The sequence below is a fragment of the Marmota marmota genome, unplaced genomic scaffold (assembly GCF_001458135.2).
Source record: "Marmota marmota marmota unplaced genomic scaffold, marMar, whole genome shotgun sequence".
NCBI lineage: Eukaryota > Metazoa > Chordata > Mammalia > Rodentia > Sciuridae > Marmota > Marmota marmota.
The window spans coordinates 9,708,738-9,732,358 of record NW_026000206.1 but is presented as its reverse complement, the minus strand read 5'-3'; the positions used below and the strand labels follow the sequence as shown (position 1 = coordinate 9,732,358).

Below are 23,621 nucleotides of genomic sequence, written 5' to 3'. Positions count from 1 at the left end.
TACATAGAACTTAATAGTACTAGGACTCAAATTTTTGAGGAAAGTTTGCTTTTTGAGCAAAAAAATAAAAATACCACTAAGAGCTAAAGGGAAGGAAATAAGTGGAAAAGTCTCCTCTTGTGTTTCCCCCCTCTTCTGTGGCAGCGGGCTCCTCCGTGACAGGCAGGAAGCGAGGGCAGGTCTCCCTGTCGGAGAGCATCTTGCACTGTTGAATCCACGTCAAAGACCACCTTTGCCAGGGAAAAATGTCTCAATGAACTGTGAGCCAGCATCTCGATTCCAGGCTTGTCGCTTCCCCCTGAAAGCTAGACATAAATTATCGAAAATACCCTTTGAACATTGGCCCATTAGAAGCTTCAAAGAGACTTTGAAATGCACAGAAAAAGTGGGAAATTACCTAAGACCAAGACTGGCGAGGCGCAGGCTGCATCCTTGCCCCGCTAGACTTTGCACACTTAATCACGAAATTGTGCACTTAGCAGAGGCCGAGCCCGTCTCATACAGATGAGAAGAGCGAGTGTTTTGTGAACACAGGAGACAGATGCAGCCTCCAGCCTCCCGCCGGGTCCTCCGGGTATCCGCGCCTCTCCAAGCAGCAGCTGCAGCAGCTTTTGCTGTGGCTCTTCTGTTCCAGCTGTTGGTGGGAGCTCATGACTGCCTGCGGGGGCAACCAGGGAGCTGCCTGTAGGTGGCCTTGCCCCACTGCACACAGCGAACTCAAATGAAGCTGATGGTTGACCCGTGGCCACTCCCTGAAGCTGGTCTCAAGGCAAAGGGCCCTCTTCCGTTTGGTTGCTCTGTGGAAGAAAGGCACCAAGAACGTGGAGAACAGAGGGATGAGAGAAGCAGGAGGACACTGGCTTCTGTCCCACCAGTCTCCTGCAGGGCTGAGGTCCACGTTTGCCAGGACAGCCCTCCAGGCCTGTGCCCCTTTGCAGATGTGTCCGTGACACCCAAAGCATAAGGTGTGTGGATGGGGTGACAGCTCTGAGGTAGGATGAAGCTGGCTCAGTAGAAGTCAGGGATCAGGGCTCAAGAGCCCCACTGAAAATGTAGGACCATTGTAGATCTGGGTACCTAATGGTGACACCCGGCCTCTGATGATGGGAACCCTGGACTTGGGCTCTATTCTCTGGGAGCAGTGGCATGGCCATGTGAGGCAGGCAGCCCAGCCTGGAGGGGCCAGGGCCCCTGCGCCCAGTGGTGGAGAATTCCACTCCAACTCTACCTGCAGGGGAGCTCCTGTGTGGTCCTCGGCCAGCTCCCAACTTGACCAGGCACCTGCGGGGAAGCACACAGAGGCCACAAAGACCACTTCATCATCTCCCACCAAGCCACATGGACCTCAGCAGGACAAAATACAGGTTGGGACTCAAACAAACCTATTAACGCAGATTTTCAAGTTATTATTAATGCATTAATATAATTAAACTATTATTAAAATACAAATTATCATCATTACCATTACACCACGTCTCCTTTCCCTGTCTCGTGGATTACAGTGATTGAAATGAATTGATTATAAAATAGTCACCTAGTACCAGACAACTGTATGCATTGGTTAGTTTGCAACTTATATACCTTGCCCATTTTTAAGTTGGGTAGTTTGCATTGTTTTATTGATTTGTAGGGTTTCATAATATATTCTGGACACTGATCCTTTGGGAATTATCTATATTATTATGTTGGTTTTCTGGGGCCACTTTAACCAAGACCACATGGGTGGAAACAACAGGAACCTCGAGGTTCTGGAGACCAGGTGCTCCAAACCCAGGTGTCTGTAGAGGATCCCACCTCCACCACCTCTGCTGACCCTGGTGCTCCTTGATGACGGCTGTGCCACTCCCTCCTCAGTCTTCTCATGACTTGTCTTTGTGAATTTTTTGTCTACTCTAAATCTCCCAGTAGAAATCTGTTTTCTTTGTTGCTGGCCATTTTTCTTGATAATATTTAAGAATTTTGTTTCCTCTATTATTTTACTTCCTGTTCCTTTTTCATGTATAGGAAAGTTGTTGATTTTACGTATCAATATTTTCCTGGCCATTCTACTAAGTTTTCTTACTAATTGCACTAACTTTTGTTTCAGTTGGTTTTGAAGGTTGCTGCTCTTGGCAATTTGGGGTGTATATCATCAGCAGCAGTTAGCAGAAACTTTGCCCCTTCCGTTTTGATTTTTGTCTTTAGCTCGCCATCCGCTGGGTTGGTATTTCCAGAACAACAGAACATGAGCCATTAGGTTGTTCTTAGTGGCAAGCAGGGCAACAAAGAGCTAATGTTCCCACATGCATGACCCTCTTCTGGCCCAGAGGTGGCACGCACTCAGTGCACAATTCGCAAATCAATGCCACCACTGTCCGTGGGAGCAACCACAGTGCCACTACTTGTTTGTACTGAGCACCTGCCACTGTCCTGCCACAGTCCTGCATGCCTGGGTCCCCTTAGGAAATAAATCAATAGGGAAAATAAGACCCTCAAATATTATCAAGAAGTTAACAACAACAAAACAAACTTCTACTGAGAGACCCAAAAGATAATCCTGGATGTATTTAAACACACACTTTGTAATTGACTAAAAAAACTTCATAAATACACCAGTTTTCTCCAACTTTGAGATATGCCTCACAATCTCTATCAAGACACCAATGAGGTTTTCGAGGAAAGAGGATGAGCTATTCCAAATTTTATAGAGAAAAAATCAAAGTACAAGAAAGGCAGGGAAATGCTCGAAAGATAAACTGGTAAAATAAACTAGCACCCACTAGCATAAGAGAAGTTAATAGCATTTGAACATTGCAAAAGCCAGCTGTTAAGTGTGGACGTGGAATAGACAGATAGGAGGAGAGGTTTCCCAAGGCCCAGAACAACACAGGATTCCTGTGGGAATCTTAACCGTGGTGAAGGTGGCATTTCAAACCCAGGAGGAAAAGTTCAAGCGCAGGCATTTGGAAATCCCACTGCTCTTTTTTTTCCACTAAAATTACTTCCAGATAAATCAAGCATTTAACTGTAAAAATAAAAGTACAAAAGTAACAGCAAAATCATAGAATTTTTATTTTTAGTATTATCTTGAAGCTGGTAAGGCCTTCGTGGCAAAACACAAAAGCTAGAAGCACAAAGGACAAGTTTGATCAACTTCATCTGTATTTTATGATGTAGAATTTGAAATGTTGTATCAGAGTTAAAATTTAAAAAGTACAATTTGAGGAAACAATGATTGAGAAGAGCTTTTTAATGTGGGTGTGGTGAAGTGGTACACAATTATTAGAAAAAAGACAACAATCCATTAGAAAAATCAGCATTTTCTATAAATAGAAAAGTAAACACACACTGTAAATGAAATGTAAGACTTTCAACTTAATGTATAATTAAAGAAATGCAAATTAAAACAATACTTAGAAAGTAATTGTTACTTATCAAGGCCAGGGGATTGAGAACTAGGCTCTCTCCAGTGGTCAAGGTTGACAGGATTAAATGATTCATAAAAATAGGATTGTGGTTACCAAATGCAATTAACTCATCAGTTCCTCTCAGAGGAGTTTATTCTACAGCTAAAGTCCAAGAAGACAGACACGTGGATGTTCACAGTTGCATTGTTTAGAAAGGCCAAAGACTAGAAAAAGCCAGACTCTGGGGCACGTGGCAGACGTGGACACTGTGTTCCATGATGCCCTGCGTCCTGGTGTCAGGTGAAATGAGCAGCTTTCAAATGAGACTGTGGTTTCATCAGATGATTTTATTTCTCCAAAAAGGACCAAAGACAGAGAGCAGGGGATGGGGAGGGAGGGAGAAAGGGGGGGGGGGGGGGGGTAGAGAAAATAAATTTCCTGGGAATTTACCTAAAAAATAGAACTATGAGTAAACAGCCATTAAATCTGCAGAGTGGGCCTAGAGCTATCAAGACAGGAGTCTTTATTTAATATTTTTGCTTCAGGTTGACTTTTTAGCCAAGTTCATGTATTTCTGTTACAGCGTACGTTAGTCATGAAGCATTTCTCAAACTAGAAGCCTTAGAATTTTGAAGAGGTAGATTTATTAAAGCCCTAACAATCATCTTGGGGATGCCGTTTCTCTAATTAAAAGCACACTTTTTTCCCTGACCTTTTAGCATTTCCTGTTCAGCTCTGATTCTTTTCTCAAATGTCTTTCTTTATCTCTCTGAAGCTTGAAGTGGACATTCTGCATGCTTCCTTCCGAGCACCCTGCAATAGATTATATTCCATTTCCTGATCCTCTGGTGATACGGGCCCGTCCACAGAGGCCGACAGCAAGGCACGGAGGCTGCACCGGGACACTCACCTGCAGAATATCCTCTCGCTGTCTCTGGATGCTTATCAGTGTCTCCAGAAACCGACTGTTTCTGGGAAACATCTGATCTCACCTTACCATTTCTGCCTCCACTTTGTTGACATTAACCCGTAGATGCTGCTGTCTCACCCAACATTCAGACAAATATATACTGGGGTACACAGACAGAGAGAACGAGAGAGACCAAGAGATCTCTTCAGGGGGTGAACCCAAGGGCTCTGCAATTAGAACATCTAGAAACAAGCTAGATGGATCTCATCACACCTGGGGCTCTGTATTAATGGTTTACGATTTTTGTTTGTTTGTTTTGAATTCTATATTCTTATCTTCTTCAAAGTGAACTTAGAGGTTGTCACTCATGTCTGGCCACCCTCTAGAGAAGGTTGCTATCTCTCGAGTCCATTTGATCATAGATATTTCTATTTGTTATAAAGTCCCAAGTCTATCCTCAGTTTGGTCCTTCTGAAAGCGAACCCGCAGCTACCTCTGCGGCAGTTTGCCCTGCTTTTCCTGCCAGGCTTCTGCCTGCAGCAACAAACCTTCTGGTGACCCAGGGCTCTCTAGTCTGGCAGCCCCAGATAGGACCAGGTTCAGGAAGAGCACTAGTTAAGCTCACTCTCTGGAAAACCAGATGGTGTTGGGTCTGAAACACCTACAAATGCAACTATTTTCTCCCAGAGAAAGGTAGTTTTTGTACCTATTCTTCATTAGAATAAAGAAAATTTGGACGTGGGTTTGGTTTAAAATGTGTGGAGAACAAATTTCAATTTCATTATCAAAATTGGGGGAGTTGCGTTCTCCAGTGTTATTCCTCTGCATGCCAAAAGGATTTTTCTGTTGCCTAAAATTGCAGTCCCCCTGCAAGGGGCTATTGGGAAGCAGCTCTGAGCTGCCTTTTTCTTTCACAGTGCTCACAGGGTTTTACGGTTTTCCCCATTTATTGAAAAGGGAACTAGAGTAGGAAAGATCAAGCACTCTAAATTTTAGCATAAATGTCAAGGTGAAACGAATGGCAAACCCTAAAACTCCCTAATAAAGCCGAGGAAGCTCCTATTTTATTTCAATGACAACCTATACTTCCAGCCCAGTTCCCAACCATAAAGGTTGATGCCATCTTAAAGGCAAAGTCGCTGGACACGCTGCCAGAGAATGAACTGCTCAGAACGTTTAATTCAGCCTGGAAACTAGCATGGCCTCTCTAACGCCTCGGTTCAGCACAGAGTGGCGTGTCACCCTGCCAAGGACAGACACACAGTCAAAGGTGTTCTTAATTGATTCTTCATTCCTCTTGTATTATTATTTCAGAAACTCTAGGAAGAGCAAGAAATCAGGAGATGTACAGGAAAGAAGAAAGAGAAGGCGCTAAGATGCAATTAGGTATGCACGCCCTGTCCGTGTCTTGCAGTTGAAAAGTGATGGATTCAGTTAATATTTTTTTATATTTCCTGGAATCTAAATGTTTGACATCCTCTAGTAAATGTGTCTGGGTGCCTCTCTGGCTTGTCGGTTTCCTTCAGATATGTGAAGTCGGGTTGACATGACAGTAATCTGAAACACAAGGATATAGCCTGGGAGATGTGCAGACAGGGGCCTGGGAGATGTGCAGACAGGGGCCTGGGAGAGGATGTTTGAATTACTGGAATGCCTCTCACATGTGCTGAGGGCTGGCCCAGCCTGCATTTGATTGTTCTAATTGTGTTTTAAAGTAAAATGTATAGAACATGAATCTATAAAGCTGTATGCTCTATAGTAAAGTACATAAGGAAAGGGGTAAATACACAGCACTACATATTAATAAATAGGAGGTAAATAGTAATGACATAGGTGAAATTTCAATGCATAGAAAGAGATCAGAATGAAGATAAGAATCTCTCTTGTTTAAACCTACTCTCATTCCCCAGAAGCATCACATTGAATAGTTTCAATGATTTATGTTCTTCTGGAAGTGGTCACTTTCACTCCAAATAATGTAGTTATACTCTTATTTCTAGATTTTCCCATTATGTAGTATCTGCTGGCTTATGTAAAATCAGGACAGAGTTTACTCTCCTTACCTCCACCTGCCCTTTCTTGCTACTCATCACTAGTTCTTCTAAAAGACACATTTATAAATACAACAATACAATCTGAATTCTGAATATTTAACTTTTGATGATACCTATTGAGTTTTATTGCCAGGAAAATCAGAATATTATAATAAACTACATTTTTTCCCATTTCTGTTTATCTCAACTTCTTGAATCTTATTAAATTGTTTTGTACAAGTTGTCAATATTTTCAATATCATAACTTCTGTAACTGTAATTGTCTTTCATGATTTATCTATAATTGTATTCTTTTTAAATTTCAGTGTGCATTTATAATAATTTAAGGAACTTGTTAAAAGATAATGAAGCTAATTTGCTGCCCTCCCTTTTGGAGTAACCGGTACTGAAGTAGCCCTGCAGCCATAAACCACAGTGATGCTGAGAAGAACATCGGAGGCGATGGCTGGCCGACGATGAATGAGGGGAGCATCAGATGAGGACCCCTGCGAGGCAGAGACTCACAAGTCGACCCCCATAATTACCCTGGCTTCCTGCCAAGGGACAGTCACCCACCACAACCCAGAGCAAGTCCAGTAAGTTTAGGGGGTGCAGGTCAGAGTCCCTGGCAGCTCAGTTTGCTCAGGTCTGTGTGTCAGGAGATGTGCAAGGAAAAGATGGAGAATCCAGGTGGGACACCCGGCAAGCCAGGGCCTGAGGGCAGGGCTGAGGCTGGGCATCTGCAAAATAAAAATATTTGAGGCTTACATAGACCAGTGAAATAGGACGACGTGTAGCACAGAGGAGTCAGAGGTCAGTGAGGGGAGCAGAGCAATGCTGAGGGCACAGGGGATCGGGCCTGAGTGAAGACACCACGTAAACACATCTGTAACCTGTGGACCCTCAGCTAGGATACCACGAAGACCTCAGCTTCTGAACACAGACTTCATTCGAGAATAAAAAGTATTCCAGATCACCCTAGCAAATCTGCAGACCAAGCTCCAGCATTATCTTCAGGGAGACGGTGTTTGGGTATTAAATCCTGATGAGTTAGATGGACTTGGGAGGAACTTATGTTTTCCACATATCTGTGCAAACAAAGCATATCCTAAGGCTGCTCGAGGCAACATAGCAAGCCAATAACTGAGCTTACTACCAGAACAAGAGTCAAATGTCTTCAGAGATAGATAACAGAGCCTAAAGTTGCTATAACAAGTAATTTAATGTCCAGCATTTATGTGTGGAAAGAAACAGGAGAATTTGAACCAACCAATAGAAACTAAACTTGAGATGGTCTAGATTCTAATTTTATAGGACAAAGTCTATAAAAAAAAGTTAGTATAAATATATTCAAATAATCAAAAAATAAGATCTACTAATTAAAGATCTACTAATTATCTGTTCATGAATGAACAGATAATAAATATACACAAATAATGAGAGATATAGATGGAACTATATAGAAATTATAGACATGAAAATTACATAATTGAAACACTTAGGCACTGGCTATGCCTAAGAATAATATTGGAAATAGCAGAGAAAAGAATCTAAATATGTTTGATCAAATTAGTAGAAATTATCCAACCTTAATAATAATAAAAAAAGAAAGCATACTACAGAAAAACAGTCAAAACTTTGGAGTTTTGTGGGTTAATATCAGATGGTCTCAGAATATCAGAAAGAGAATAAAGACAGGAAGAAAATTTTATTTGAAGAAATAATTACTGGACATATCAGAAATTTGGTGAAAAAATTGATTCACAATTTTAACAAATTCAGTTAATCTGATGCAGCCTCCATTTGTTATAGAAAAAACTATAACAAGACAAATTGGAGTCACACTGCTCACAATTAAAGATAAAGAAAACAATGAAAGTGACCTGAGATGGAAAGAGATTATTCACAGAAGAGCAAGAATAAGAAATATCACTGATTTCTTACAAAAAATGATAAAGGTTGAAAGACAATGGGATAACGTGGTTTAAAATACTGACAGAAAAACACCACAATCTTCTGTCTACATCTATTGAATGTCCTTCAAAAATGAGACTAAAATAAAGAAATTTTCAGATAAAAACTGAGAAAACTCATTATTAGCAATCTACAATAAATGCTAAAGAATATTATTTTGTCTAAAAGGATCCAGAAGGAAATTTAGCTCTAAGAGGGCCCAAAGATTCAAATAGGCTGGTAAGTAATTTTAAATTATATTTTTTTAAACTTATTATAATTTGCTTAAAAGAAATCTGAATGTTTGTAACTAGAATGAAACCTAAGTTAGGGCTTATAATGTACATATAAGTAAAAGATAAGAAAAAGATTTCATGTAATATAGAGTGGAATAGAATCAGCTATTGTGTGGCTATGACATTTTTGTACTGTAAAAGTATGAGAGTGAAGTTAGAAGTGTCTTATGTCTAATGGAAAGAAAAAAGTAGAAAGTAAAAAATGTGAAGCTATCAGATATTAAGGATAAAATGTGACATAAAGAAGGAAAGTGCATTGACTCTATAAGTCAATAGTAAGCATGCACACTATTTTAGCAACACTAAAAATACTCAAAAAAGTATAGCTAAGAAACCAATAAAGGAAATAAGAGTTGTAAAAACAAAATGGAAGAAAAGGAGCCAGAGAATAATAAATAGAAAATGAGGAAATATGGTCAACAAATCCAACTTCATCAATAATTACACTAAAAGTAAATGAACCAAACACCTGTAATTATAAGAAAGAGATTTTTCAGACTGGATTTAAAAAGACTGACCCAATCATGTATTCTTTACGAGAAATCTATTTTAAACATAAAGATGAGTCAGTTAAAAGAAAAAAGAAGACTATAGATCATGTTAATAATAAGCACAAGAAAACTGATATATTAGAATCTAAGTCCATTTCAAGGCAAAGAACACTAGAAGACATAAAGGGGGACATTGCATAAAAAAGGGTACATGCTCTTTTCTCCATCTGGAAGACAACAAGCCAACAAACCAACAAAAAACACCTTTACTATGTGGCACCTAGTAAGAGGTCAGACAAGTCAAAATTCATGAGTAGAACCGGCAGAAGCGAAGGGGGAAATAGACAAATCAGAGATCACATGCCACTGAATTCCTGCTATTCAGAGAAAAGCAAGCATTAGACTCACCAATTTCCTTTACCTACTTTTTATTTTGAAGGGACCACTTTATTTATGTTCTCTAAACCCAGGCTTCCTTTACTTCGTTCTGATAGACTGTTTTCTCAGGAACCGTCTTCAGATGTGACTGTGCCACCAGGGAAGAAGGGGAGTCTGATTCCTGGGGACAGACCACAGGTTTCTTGATAAAATACAAAAGATACGACCTCGTCTTCACCATGTCACTTGAAGGAGCTGTGGTTTTGGCAGATTCCATGAGGTTAAAATCTAAACTTGCCTATCAAAAATAATGTGGTTTCTGATCGATTTTCCCCTTGGTTTTGCTGGTTTCCATCTGGGTGTCCAAAGAAGTATCAGGGAGACATGTTGTGGTACCTGCAGCACCTCGGGTCATTCCCTGAGCGGAACCAGTGAGCATTCGTAAGCCGCTCCAAGCAGCCACTCTTCTCAGACCTGTGGTCCCCAGCCACCCCCAGCAGTTGGTGGCCAGTGTCTTGTACAAGGCTCTGTTCTCCAAAATGTGAACAGCATAAAAGGTAAAATATGGTCTCCATCTTGCCAAACTCATTTCAGTCCTTATCCTTCTCTGTTTCCCATGTCACTTGTAACTAAGGAGCAGATCCAGGAATGTGGGCAACCTTATTTATTACCTAAGCCTGAGCTGTTTAAAGGACCTGAACAATACCAGTGACCCTGATGTCATCACCAGTCTCGTGGCTAAATTTCCAGCATGAGATGCCGTCCTCTCTCCTCACACCATCTTCCCACTCTGGCTGTGTGTACATCACCTTATATCTATTTTTAAAATTCCCACCAAAAGTTCTGGGTTAAAAAAAAAAAAGTTCTGTGTTATATTTGTAAATAGAGACATCTAAAGAACTTCAAGAATAATTCTTCAGTATTTTCCCATCAGCATTTATACTTTTTTTGGTTAGTTTATGTTATTATTTTATTGCATCAATTTTATCAGACTTTGTCATAAAATCCCCTTGGCTGCCTGCATTTAAAGGTGCAAAGCAAATATAATAAAATCTGACTTCCTAAGGCACTTGAAAGGAGAAACATTTTTGAATCATGCTATGAGGAGACACATAGAAAAAGGCTCTTATTAAATCCACTTTCAGCCGAAAATTTCTAAGCATTATATTAATGACCTTGAAGATTGTCCGGCAGCAATATCTTGGGCATGAATTTCTTCAAAGGTTGAAATATAGGTTAGAACCCTCCGGAGGCTCCTGTGATATCAAATAAAAAGCTTAATCAATTTGTAGAAGCAAAAAGGTGGACATGCTTTAGAGCACCAGAAATTGATACTCTAAAATCCACAATTATTGGAACTGAAAGTAACTAACTTGCAGTCTGATAAAATTTCTTTCTACTGGTATCTCTCCTGCCCAAGCAGACATGAAAGGAAAAGGAAATTTCAGTGGATCTGAAATCACTGGACTCTGTAAATGTGCCAGAATGTCCAGGCTATGAAAACGTCATCTTCTCTGGCTAAAGGTTAAGTCCTTTATCCTGATGAATACCTGGGTATGGAAGCTCTTTCTGTTATCGCACACAATGAACCCTTGCAGTGTCACCTGAACACTTAACCCTGAGCAGAGTTTGTCTGGTGTTGGGCCCACAGCCTGAAGTCAATCAACACAAGACATCTTCCCATGCCTGTCTGTAGGAGACACAAGGTATGCAGACCTGGTGGGTTAACTGGAGACTTCCTGGATGAGAGCCATCCCACCTATGTATCCACAATTCCTCAGTGAGCTGAGAGGGACTGGCAGCATGGGTCCACCAAGGCCTCTCCCTCTTCTAGCTACCAGCTGAGCAACCAGCACACCGGCTGAATTTTTCTCTGTGGAGCTCAATGATAGCACTATAAGAATGCAGAAAAGTGTTCCTAACGAACAGGAGAGAGGCAGATACCAATGGGCTCCTGATGATCCTGGGAGTTTGGAAAATCCCTTGAGAATCACCCACCCTGTTTTGTGATGACAAGCTCAGTTTTGTCCCTCCCAAGCAAAGTGCAGCAGTGAAGCCCTGGATTTGAGCTGATTTCCAATGCTGAACTGAAGCAGGGCGTTGGCTTGTTCTCCTTATTTTCTCCAAGGGGTCATGAGCACGTTCTGCCCAGACAGCCCGCTGCCTTCTTCCAATCTACAGCCTGAAGGGGACCATCCCCAGCAGAGCCCCAGTGGGACTGGGATTCCAGGGTGGACTTGGAGATGCGGCCCACTCTCTAGAGAGGAATCACTTGTTACGCTGTCCCTGTGCAGGGAGATGAGCGCAGCTTGCTAGAAACCCCACGAGGTCAAGGCCAAGGTGAAGCAAGACCATTCTTCAGTAGGAAGCTCCAACACACCCTCCTCTCAGCTGGCAAAATCCACCGAGGCCTTAAGGTCATGACCTCCTTTTGGAATCAACCCAGGTGAATGATTAAATGGGGGGTAAATGTAAGCAGAAGAAAGTAGCAACTAGATTTTCTTTTTTAAAAAATAGTAGAGCATCAGTCAATGTCAAGTCATCAACTGTTAATTGGCAAAACTGAAAACATTTAAAACTCACCTAATACTTGTGTATCTTTAATCTACCATTTACAGCCACTGCTGTTTATGTAATATATACCACTTATATCCACTGGTTTTCATGTTTTTGTTACTTTTAAAATTTTCAATATACTCCTAATTGTCCTAATTATTCTCATGCCCCAAGCTGAAATACCAAAAGCAAAAATTTAAAAAGATAAATATGTGTGAAGAAAAACAGTTCAAGGGGTTCCCTTGAAAATTGCCAGTAATACCAGGAATCTAAACAGTAACCATGAGACTGCAATTTTTATAAATTTTTTTCTTGATTAACAACTTAAGAAAACAATTTTTAAAGCTTATAATCTGTGAGAGGGTGGTCTTAGTTTTTTAGAGATTAAAGCTGTAAAAAAATCTGATTTGGCTAAGACCTATTAGCTTTTTCAAGTTATGTACTTGTTGATTTTGTTCCTTATCATTCAAAGATTCAGAGACACACGTTGTGGAAATGTAAGTGGCACTGCTTGGGTGAGGAGGAATTTGAGGAAAACCATCGGGGGTGCCGAGTGTCCGTGGCCTGGGTGAGCAGGGCTCTGCTGCTCCCACCACTCTGCCCAGGGCGTGGAAATGGTCACTATGGGGAGGTGGCATTGTCACAGAAGGTTTTCCTACCACTCCTCCTTTTCAACTCAACCCCTGGCCGATTGGCTGATAGAATATGTTTTAGTGGTGTTTCAAGTTTGGGTTAATTTTTATGTGCTACACTCAGCAAACCTGATTGCAATTGGCCAGGCCCCAGCCCCACAGTGTGGGCAGACAGCTTTTGTTTTTTGCTCCTTATGGGGAAGGAGTTCTTGTAAAATGCAAAAACAAAGAATTACTAGAAATATTTGAGACATAAGATGTATAGAACCAGCTTGATTATTAAATTCAAAAGAAAAACTTACCAGTCAGATGTTACAAAGGTTTCCAAACCTAGCCCTCTGCTCTGCTGTCCCCTCTGTGTGGACCAGAACCAGGCGTTTGCAGGTTGCCCCCAGTCCCAGACGGTGTTCTGGAGGCCGGCTGCACTTCTGCCAAGGCAGCAGCTAGACACTTTTCTGTATTCAGGACCATGAGCAGGAGACCCTCATCCTGGCTTTAATTTGGAAGGCTAAGGTTGCTGGAAGAGAAAACCAAAAATGAACAGTCACAGAAGGGGACAGCATTCTCATTTAAATGCAAGGTAAGAGAGGCCCCATCCTAAACTGGTTTTCCTAGGACTGCAGGGAGATGTTGTAGTCAAGGACCCTGCCAGGGAGACGCAAACTCCGTCAGAGGCAGGGGCAGGCAGGAGGCGAGCCTCTGTCTCTGAAGTGGCCCTGCTGTTGCCTGCTGGGACTACAGAGCCCTGGGGACAGACTGGAAAGGCCCCCAAGCCAGGAGCCTGGCTCTGTCAATGCTGGGCTCTGCCGTGGTGTTGCTGATGCTGCCTGTTAGCTGGGTGGCTTTGTTCTTTCATTGTGACTTTGGCAGCCCAAAAACATGGAAAAGGAGGTCCGTGGGAACAGGGTGGGGAGGAGGGGAGGGATTCTGGGATCAAGGCTCCCTCTGGATCACACATCTTCAGAGTTGAACTACACTGAACTCAAGAAGTGCACATTGCAGTTTATCAGGGACGAGACTATTTCACAGGGCCCAGTACCCCTAGAACATTCCATGAAATAACATGCAGTACACCAGGTATTTGGAAAGATCACGTTTCAAGAGAAATTAGAACAAATGTTCACCCAGGAAACTCAAGAGGCAGCAGGGACTTTGAGGATCCTGTTCATTTTCTATTGCTGTGTTACAAACTGTCCACAATTAGCGGCCTAAAGTGGCCTACGCTTTGTAACCCACTGTTTCTGTGGGTCAGGGTCTGAGCACAGTTTTGAGGTGCCCTCTGCTGAGGGGCTCAGGAGGCTGTCCGACACCGTTCTCCTCCGTAGGCTCAATGGGCTGAGGATCTGTTTCTGAGTCTCATGTTGTTGACAAAAACAATTTCCTTGTGGCTGAACTGAGTGCTTCGGTTTCCTGCTAGCTGTTGGCCCAAGGCTGCCCACAGGTGGCCCACACTTCCCACAGGCCAGACTCTCAGCTCTCAGCACTACAGAGGGCACCATCTGGGAAAAGGAAATAAGAAGAATGGCATGTGTGAGTGTGTGTGTGTAGGTGTGAGTGGGTGGTGTGGGGGGGGGTGAGTGGGTGTGAGTGGGTGTGCTGGGTGAGTGTGCATGGGTGTCAGTGTGTGGGGGCGTGAGTGGGTGTGAGTGTGTGGGGGCGTGAGTGGGTGTGAATGTGTGTGGGTGTGAGTGGGTATGAGTGGGTGTGAATGTGCGGGGGTGTGAGTGGGTGTGAGTGTGTGGGGGTGTGAGTGGGTGTGAGTGTGTGGGGTGTGAGTGGGTGTGAATGTGTGTGGGCGTGAGTGGGTATGAGTGGTGTGGGTATGAGTAGATGTGAATGTGTATGGATGTGAGTGAGTGTGAGTGGGTGTGGGTATGAGTGAGTGTGAGTGTGTGGGGTATGAGTGGGTGTGTGTGGGGTATGAGTGGGTGTGGTGGGTGAGTGTGCNATGTGTATGGATGTGAGTGAGTGTGAGTGGGTGTGGGTATGAGTGAGTGTGAGTGTGTGGGGTATGAGTGGGTGTGTGTGGGGTATGAGTGGGTGTGGTGGGTGAGTGTGCATGGGTGTAAGTAGGTGTGAATGTGTATGGGTGTGAGTAGGTGTGAATGTGCATGGGTGTGAGTGGGTGTGAGTGTGTGGGGGTGTGAGTGGGTGTGAGTGTGTGGGGTGTGAGTGGGTGTGAATGTGTGTGGGCGTGAGTGGGTATGAGTGGTGTGGGTATGAGTAGATGTGAATGTGTATGGATGTGAGTGAGTGTGAGTGGGTGTGGGTATGAGTGAGTGTGAGTGTGTGGGGTATGAGTGGGTGTGTGTGGGGTATGAGTGGGTGTGGTGGGTGAGTGTGCATGGGTGTAAGTAGGTGTGAATGTGTATGGGTGTGAGTAGGTGTGAATGTGCATGGGTGTGAGTGGGTGTGAGTGTGTGGGGGTGTGTGGGGGTGTGAGTGCTATTTTTTTAATAAAGCACCAGCAAAAATCATATTGGAAAATGCAGAAAACAGTCTCTGATTTTTTCATTGTTTTTATTTGCCCAGGTTTTAAAGCTAAAGAGTAGAGACGCATATGTGATGAAAGAAGTTGGCAGAGGTGGAAGAAGTTCCAGGAAACTCACCGTGTACACAGTAGGAACCCATGGGCATGCAGGGGGCAAGCATTGGTGAAAGAAGTTTTCTTAGCTGAGTAATTTCTCTTCCCCTTTAAAGTAAGTTTTTACAGAAAATGAGCTCCCCACATACTAACACCTACAACAACATGATCCACAGAGACATTCTGGTGGCACATTCTCAGTCCTGTCATCCAGGCTGGGAGAAGAAAGACTACTTATACTACTATGAATAATAACAAATCAAACTAGTTCTCAAATATATGAATTCTAGAACAAACACAGAACATCATCAAAAACATCAAAACAACAAATTTTTGAGGGAAATTATACTGGCAACCAAGCTACTGCTTTTGTGATTTAGGAATTGTCACCCTGCACCTCCAATATCAAAGAAACTAACGCAACATTCAACTTGAGCTGGCTGAAAAATAAACCAGAATGTGCATTTCAGAAAGTGGGAATTCATAGTGTAAAAAAAATGGATAGTAAGAAACTGCAAAAATTTTAGAGTTTAAGTAGGCTTAACATGATAATCAGCTGGGCATGATCATACACAGCAACTCAGGAGGCTGAGAGGCAGGAGGATCATGAATTCAAAGCCAGCCTCAGCCACTTAGCGAGGCCCTAAGAAATTTAGCAAGACCTTGTCTCAAAACAAAATAAATAATAATAATACTAAAGGCTGGATATGTAGCTCAGAGGTAAAGTGCCCCAGGTTCAATCCACAGTACAAAAAAAGAAAGAAAGAAAGAAAGAAACATTACAAAGTTCAAAATATCTTAGATAAATAATGTGAAATAATGTAATAACAATAATATGAATAATTCTTGGAATACACAAGTCTGAAACTAAAAATGGGTAGAAAAATGGAAAAAAAAACTAAAGTAATGTTAATATTTTTCATCCTATGGGTTGAAGAAAAGTGTCAACAGGTACCGTTACCCAAGATATAAAATAACTAAGAATCAATAAGGAATCCATAAAACCTGTGCAAACTATGTCCTTAAATGAAAGACCCAGAATTTTAAAGTAGTCAGTCCTTTCTAATTAATCTACAAATTCAGCATAATTCCAATGAAATTCCCATAAGAAATTCTTTTGTATGATAAAATAATCCTAGAGTTCATTTGAAAAATAATTTTAGTAGGATAAAGAATAGGAAGGGGGAGAACTTGTCCAAGTAGATATCAGGACATATTTAACAGCACTGATTCAGAGGTAGGAAGGATGGCATGGAGAGAGATGCACGCATACGGAGGAATACAACACCTTCAACCGGAGCCAAGGGCATCTCCTGGCATTCACGCCATTCACATCTATGTCGAATGAGTTGCATTGGGAGAGATTACCACCCATTTTGGAAATTAAATCTAAGCCAGATCCATCCCAGAGGGACTTAAATTTATTATAAAACCATAAGACAAGAGAAAATGCATTATAAAAATAACTGTACAATCTGATAACAGGAGATCTTATCTGAGGGTGATGTGCAGAGCAAAGGCTATAATGGAAAAGACTGGTAAATGTACCATAAAAAGATGTTACACTGCTGGTGGTCAAAAAATAATGGAGATAGAACAAAACACAAATGACCAATTGAGAAAATCAGATGTTAAAATATAAAAGCAGAGTTTTCACAAATTGACAGGAAATAAAAGCCTCCTTGGAGACACAGGTAAAGAGCATTCACCAAGACAAACACAAATTGTTTAAAAGAAGAATGCACATTTAAAGGCAGTAAAACCCCCAAGGTCATCTCAGAGACTGGCATCTATCTGTTCATGATGGATGGAGGGAGGGATGATAGACACATAGAGAAACAGGTAGATGGTTGATGGTAAGCATGAGGATTCAGGAAAAGAACATGCTTATACGTGTCCACTGCACAAAAGCCAATACAGCCTTTTAGGAAGACATTTTGGCAAGAAAGATCAAATGCTGTTCTAATTGTGACAATGTACCCCAAGAAAAAAAGCATAAACACACATGGATTTAGCTAAATTGGGACATTCCTCAGAAGGATACGCTTAGCAATAAAAACACTGTGGTCAAGAGGACACCTAGATGAGCAAAGACATGGGCTTACTTACTTACAGAGTCACAACTTATCACCAGAAAAATGTCATATGGAAGCTACAAAATGTTATCTCCTCTTTGCAAAATCTGAAAGTATATCTTAGAAAAACGCAATGTGTTTATTTTGTTTCAGTGAGCACCAAATATTTTCTCCCTAAATCGGTCACAAGTATCTAAGCCTCAACAACGTGTTAAAGAAAATAGCTTTGAGGCCTAGAGAGCATCACTCGTTTTATTTTCTGTATCACTCAGAAAGCAAGTTCAGGAATTTTTGACTTTGGTGAATATTGCCTGCTTTGGGGTTCAACATTCTGAATATGTGGGCGAATTCACAATGAGCAGGAAAGATTCTGGGTGTGCTCGGGAATTCAAAGTGACCTCTGCCTCTAATTCACCAGAGTGCCTCCTGGACATGGTTCCAACTCCACTCCGATTTTGTAGCATATGGCTAGACTATTACAAAGACGCTGTGACCAAGAAAAAGTACAGTTTGTGGATGTTGCTCGGATGGGTCACGCTTGGCTGGTAACACCAACTGGCAGAATGAGTGCAATTTTTAAAATATGAAATACAAATTTTTATCAAAGGAGAAGTAAAACATTATAGCTTTAGGTTCATTAAACCCGGCTCACATTCTGGGATTCCAAAAATAAAGCACTGGCTATTTAAAATTGCAGCCTGACAAAATTGCTCCAGATCAAACCCTGGGGGCAGCAGGAACAGCTTCTGCAGGGCTAGTCCCTACCCTTCCTCTCTCTGGGACCAGCCAGCTGAGATAACCTTTATCAAAGTCTGAGAGACCCTCTGGTGGTGGTGTACCACCTACTAGAGCCTCACTGCCTCTTGCAGATTGGCCCTTTGGGCACCCCTGCCTCCGGACTGGGCTCCTGTAGATTGCAGAGGAGGGGTTGAATGCGGGGTCCAGCTCTGCTGGCCAGGGGACTGGGGGGAAATTTGGCTGCTGTCTCTCTCTGAGCCTTACCACCCTCAGCACAGGGGATCCTCTGGAGTAGTCTGCACTGCATGGAGCTGTGGCAGTGAGAACCCTATCAAGGTGCAAGGTGCTAGCCCTGGGGCAAGGGAGTCACAGATGTGAATCCAGTTATTACAAACTGCTTTAGGTCCTGAAAGAGGAAGGCCATGTACAGCCAGGAGGTAGGCATGTCCTTCCAGGAGTGCTCTGGGCTCCTCCTCCTCCCCCAACATCCTGAAGTCACCTCTGCAGAGGTGTGACTTTCCTGCTCTGTCAACTGTCACTCCTCTCTCCTTCCTCTCTTCCTATGAGGACTTCTGGGTCTCCTCCAGTCTCAAACTCTTGCCTTTGGCCCAGGTAAACCTTAGGCTGCCATCTTGCCTCCTCTCTTTCCTTCACCCCCGAGCCCCATGGAGGTGCTCTGTTGCCTCTGCCTCCTACAACCCACCGCCTCCAGATGCCCTGAAGTCACCTGCATTCTGCCCTCAGAAGCCATCCACAATTGCTTTGCAGAGGGATCCCTTTTATGCTGGATGGATATAGGAGAATTAAGATGAGTTTAAGGCTCTTTCTTAAAACAAGACATATTTTTTGCCTCGAGTATGGAGTTTAGCTACAGATATGGATCAAATGCATTGGCCAAAGGAACATCATATTTTCCCACTCACAGCAACATATTCATTATTTTTTATTGATCAACAGAATTCAGGATTCTATGAGATAGAAAATTATATCACCAATAAAATTGGAATAGCAGCATTTAAAATTAGCCTTGTGAATAAATAGGAATGTGTTGCCAGATATTGAAAGCAGGCTGTACTCTTCTGCCCTCCTTGGGGGTGGACTCTGGTCACTGTGAGTGACCCCAGCCTTCTCCTCAACTTGCTGCACTGGTGACTTTCATTTCTCACTTTATTTCAACCTAGACAACGAGCTCTTTGTATACCAAGCTTCTTCTTCTTTTTTTGTTGGGAGGGGACTGTAATTAAATAAAATTAGCTGTGATGCACAAGGCGAGGTTTGCAATACAGCCATCTTGTTGCAGTAAAAGGCTTCCCCACCGAGAACAAGTTCCTATTCACCTAGAACTGATCTCATAATTCCAGCACAGCCTGGCTGTGAAATCTCTCCAAAGAAGCCCTTACGAGCGGCATCATCTTAAATGCAGGCAGTGGAAACTGGGGAGACATTGCTAATAACGGTGCTGCATTAATTAATTGCTATAAAATTTGCAAAATAAAAAGAACATTGGGAACAAAGCGATATAATATTTACCAGTGCTGAAAATTAGAAATAAATATTCAACATGCCCTTTTTGACTCATACAAGCAAGCAGTTTTGAATAATAAGGCAGGACAAAGTCTTTTACACAGGAAAAGCTAATGATTTCTGCATTTTGCTGCTGGTGAAGAATTGAAGGATGGCTGATTTGAATCTTCCTTCAATCTCCCATCAATAAAACAGAGACAAGGCAGAGGCGAAAGCTGATCTGGGAGAGTCATGTTTTTATAATTGCTTTTTACCCTCAGGCATTTGAAATCCAGAGGGTCAGTTGTACTTGTGAGAAGGCTGGGGGAGCCAAGGGGCCCAGTCGAAACCCTGAGACGCAAATTAATTTGTTTGTGGGGCTCGGGTCTAATTTGTGGAAAGAGAGTGCGGCACGGCACTTTCTAATGTTATAACCTAATTAAAGATGGATCCATGTAAAATATTCATGCAAACTTTACCAAACCCAAAGATTTTAATCTCATTTGAGAGGTTAGCTGACTTGTGGGACCCAAAACAATTCCTAAAACAAGCTTCTATACCAGGAATCTGGAAGGCAAAGTATTAAAAATTTTTTTAAGGTATTGCTAAATTTAAGTCATTTTGGTACCTGTTAGTCATTCTAATTAAGGAGACCTAATCTCATGCCACATTTTCTGAGTCTGCTTGGTTACTGGTTAAGTCAGATTTTTTTATTCAAATATTCTGTAACCTTTTTTTTCCCCCTCCTACTTTGCTCCACTGTTGGGAAATGGAAGTGAAAATTTGCATTTCTTAGGATTTTGCAATATGCTACTCATAAGCCTACCTGGGACAGATTCAGCCTCAGTCCCACCAACGCAGCCTTTAATAAATGTGCAGCGGGGTACACTGGAAGCAAAACACCAGGCCAGAAGAATGGAGGGAACAAAGCATGAGTGACCAGAGCCCTGGAGGTTTGGAGGCTGCTCCCACTCACTGCAGAGCTCATGTCTGCAAAGGCACATTTCCTGAGGCTCCAGAGGAAGCCATCCTGCCAAGCCCTTCCAGGGCTGTGCCAGTTCTCCCCATCTTACCCTTCAGGACAATGAGATCGAACTTGAAGGAAGCAGTGATAACACCAAGGTATTCCCAGCACACTGATTTGGGGCCAGGACTTGTCTCATCTTACTCTTGAGGCAGCATCCACCTGCACCTGCATGGATAAGACCCCTGGCAGCCCAGGGCTTGCCCACCCTATGGGTTGTCTTCGAAGCTGTTCAATAATGTGTGCCCACTGATGGCCTCACAGGCACCAGCCGGACCCACCCTGCTGATGGGCCTAAGGCCTGACAAGTCCCTGGATGGATAGACTGGGGGACTGGGAGGAGACCTGGCTTGCTCTGAGATCTGGATAGGGGGAGGGGAGGTTGTGACCCTAGCAGGAGCTTCCCCAGGATGAGTGGGAATCTCAGGTTGGGGCACTTCCACAAAGTCAGGACCTGAATAGCCAGGACCTTGGAATTCACTCTGAACCTGTATTTTTTTTTAATTTTATTCATTATTAAAATATATAACATATATATGTGTGTGTGTATATATATAATATATATATATATATATATATATATATATATATATATATATATATATATATATATTTGCATACATTTTAAGCATATGGTTTGTTGTCATTAAACTCACATGTTGTTCAACCATCACCTATCTATTTCCAAAACCTCCCCATTGTTTCAAGCAGGAAATGACCCCACTAAGGAATAGCTCTGTAGTCCCTGCCCCCAGCCCTGGGCACCCTCCAAGGCCCAGTTCTGTATCTGATACCTCCAAGCACAGTCTTGATACCCCTTTCCCTCTTCTGTAGTGTGACTGTCGAGGAGATGGAGGGAAGGGAGTAGAGTGATTGCCTTTCCACTCTGAGGGTGAAAAATGGGTACCAGTATGCAGGAGGTTACAGGGCCCTGGAGCAAGGGACTATCCAGGACTGGCATAGGGCAGAAAGACAGTTGAAGTTTTCCAGTTGCAAAAGCCAAGCTGGGGAGGAAGGTGACTGAGTTCTAAAGGGGTGGAGAAGAGGCAATGCCAAGACATTTCCCTCTTGCTAAGTCCATGAGTAGGAACCTCCAGGATTGCTGGTGGTGGTGGCAAAGTCTGGTGTGGACCTAGGGTAAGGGGCTGCACCCACTGGGGTCTGGAAGGCTAGGCTCCAGAGCTCCTGGCCCTTTGGCACTTGTTCAATGGGCTCTGTCCTGCAATCTGTCAAGGAGATGCAATGAACTCTGCTCAGCCAACCACGGGCTCTGAAAGCAAATGAAGAAAGTTTCCCAGGGAAGACAGAATAAATTAATTAATTTCCATCAAGTTCACATTTACAGTCTAGCAGGCAAGTGCCAAAGGCCACCAGGGTCCACGTCCAGCCCAGCACCTGCATGCCCTTGCTTAGTCTTATAAGCACCTGACCCCTCCTGCCCGGGAAGTGCTGCCTATGTAATTAGGTGACAATTTCCAAGCAAAGTAGACTTTTCTATTGGGCTCTGTATCGTGAAGCTGGATGTGTGAGAAAACGACTATGTCTTGTTTTAGAACTACATCTGACCCATTCTAAGGGTCCCTGGTGCCCCGTAAAATGCTCTCCTCCTAAGGAAGAACTTAATGAAAGTCAGCCGTAAATCACCATATTTAACATTTACATTTGTTTATTCTTCACCTGTCTTAAAACTGTTGCTTGACCCTGTCTGGCACATGTTGAGATGGCCTTGGCTCACACAGTGACGCTCAGGACGCCAGCTGATTGCCCCACCCCACTCTCCAAGACCCCCCCGCAGTCTGATTGGGAGGGAAGACAGGGTCCTCCTAGTGCATGTCAGAGCAAATGTCACCTTTGACTTATTTCCCAAGGACCGATGGAACAAGTCCAGGAAACCGCAGTCAGAGTGCTGCTTTATTTTTCTAAGAGCAACCCAAAGCAAAAAGATTGAAAAAAATCAAATGAGAATAAGCATTCTAAGCTTCTCCACAATTTGTTTAAAGAAATTAACCCATGAATTTTAATTCTCCTGGGTGGTTTCTCTGAAGACTACCCCAAGAGAGCTTTGTTCAGAGGAAGGCACCCTTGTTCAAGAGGGCAGGGTCCACCCACCACTCCACCCTGTCAGAAACCTGCCCCAGTCTCCTAAGACCAGGTCACCGGACGGCCATGGAACATCTCCCTGACAAGGGAGGCAAAGTCCACCCATCCGCAGCAGTAAAATCTCCCTCTTGTCTTGAAAGAAACATTCTTTTAATGACAAAACCAAACCATCTTGGATTTCTCTGTGCCCAGTCTGAAAGTACCTGTTCCATTAGTCGTTCCGGGCAGATCCAGATCGCAGTCTGCACCCTCTCAGGGAGAAGCGGCCCCTGGGCTGGGTTTGCCTTTCACAATTAGAGCAGGCCTCTCATTGAAATTGACCATCTCCAGCCACACTGACCATAGCCGTGTGAATAGATGGCATCCTGCTTCTAGACTCCCTGAGCTGCAGTTCTCCCATCTGAAAAAATGCTGATCCATCCCTCCCCCATGCAAAAGTGCAACAGCAGCAGCTGCTCCGGGCAAGAAAGGGCCACTTTTCTTTTCTTTTTTTTTTTTCCTTTTCTTTTCTTTCCTTTTTTTTTTTTTTTTTTTGAGGTGGGAGGGTGCCAGAGATTTTCTAACCAACCTGAAAATGCAACGTGGTGAAAGGCTGCCAGTCCCTCCCTTCCTGGGCGCCTCAGCTCCTGTGCTCTGTGCATCTCTAAAGCAGAGCTGGGCATGATATTGCTGACCACACTCTCATACCACATGCTGAGCTGGACCCTGAGAGAGCAGGCTGTCCTCCTGGATGTCGGAATGGGGCGCCCACTTGGGAAAATGGCAGAGGGCGCTCCTCTGAGCAGTGAAGTGTCACATATTTATTTTGCCAGAAAGTGTCAAACAGCTTGACTAGCCAGTGTGGGCCTTTCAGGAAATTTGCACTTGGTTACTATCGGCTCTGAGCCTTCTGGTTTTCACACTTCTCTGCTGTTAAAGTTGTGCTGTGTGGCAGAAGCTGAACTATGATACAGACATAGGAA

General features: G+C 43.0%; 1 long non-coding RNA gene across 1 annotated transcript; it reads right to left on the bottom strand.

Moving 5' to 3' along the window:
• On the bottom strand, positions 1-23,076 carry LOC125612752. The gene is made up of 5 exons (XR_007343227.1): positions 22,863-23,076; positions 12,938-13,152; positions 1,229-1,281; positions 398-797; positions 1-305 (listed from the first exon to the last, which is right to left on the bottom strand). It is a non-coding gene; the product is annotated as an uncharacterized LOC125612752 (long non-coding RNA).
• Between the last annotated feature and the right edge of the window lie 545 nt (positions 23,077-23,621).